This window comes from Sinocyclocheilus anshuiensis, unplaced genomic scaffold (assembly GCF_001515605.1).
Source record: "Sinocyclocheilus anshuiensis isolate Anshui unplaced genomic scaffold, SAMN03320099.WGS_v1.1 scaffold729, whole genome shotgun sequence".
In the NCBI taxonomy this organism is placed as follows: Eukaryota; Metazoa; Chordata; class Actinopteri; order Cypriniformes; family Cyprinidae; genus Sinocyclocheilus; species Sinocyclocheilus anshuiensis.
In genome coordinates, this window is record NW_015536561.1 from 491,093 (window position 1) to 492,078 (window position 986).

Sequence of the window (986 nt, forward strand, 5' to 3'; positions counted from 1 at the left end):
ATTATATATACATTATAATAATAATAATAATAATAATAATAATACAATATTAAATTATACACAATTTTTATATCATTATCTAATATTTTTGTATATATATATACACTAAAATATTAGTTTTAATGGTTGATTTCCAGATAAATTGTAATTTAATCTGTTTTAACCAGGATGAAAAAGACTCTATATTCATATGGTAATTTTAATTTCTTGCACAATTGGCAAACCTTCTGATTTCCACCTGAGAAAAGAATTCACACTAGTCCTTTTGGGGCGCCGATGGGTTTTCTCTTCCACACGGCCTTGATCCGAACTAATCTGTGAATTATCTGTCTTTAGGATTTTACATTATTCCGGGGCTGGCAGACTGTATTCCCTCAACGCATCCATTCACTCTTTTTTATTCTCTCTGTACGTCCTATGAGCTTTTCCATGATTTCCAAATCAAGCCAAAATTGGATTCTCAGTGGCGTGCAGGGAGAAAAATGGCGCTACCTTGTGTTTCCGGGCACCATGTGCTTCTGATCTGCCTGTTCTGTCTCCAATGTGGAGACAATAGCAAACTAAGAGAGCTTTGTTAAATCGGCTTAATTTTATCGGCCTGTAAAGATGTGATTCTGGGTCTCCAGCCTCTTTTGAACCCCAAAAATGTGGCAGAGTATCATCAGTCATATTGTGCTGCTTTGTTGCCTCATAATCAAATACATTTGATTTGTTTGTGGGCAGAGACATTCAACTCAGGCTGGATATCACTTTTGAAGCACCTGGAGGCGACCGAGAAGATTAATTTAATTCATCTGAGCCGAAGCAATAACAACACAGCTGATTGCATGAGGTGTCAATGTCGAATCCTGAATCTTTTTTCCTTTGTACTTTATTTTTTTTAACAGAAAAACTTGTTTTAACACAGACCTCAAATTATTTTATACAAATATATGAATAAAAATATATAAACAACTAAAACTCTAAAACAACTAAAATGAAAATTA

The 986-nt window shown here is 33.9% G+C and overlaps 1 protein-coding gene across 1 annotated transcript in view; it reads left to right on the top strand.

Annotated features, from left to right (window-relative positions):
* Positions 1-986, top strand: part of LOC107701581 (NT-3 growth factor receptor-like) — a 194,979-nt gene that overhangs the window by 152,107 nt on the left and 41,886 nt on the right. The window lies entirely within an intron of this gene.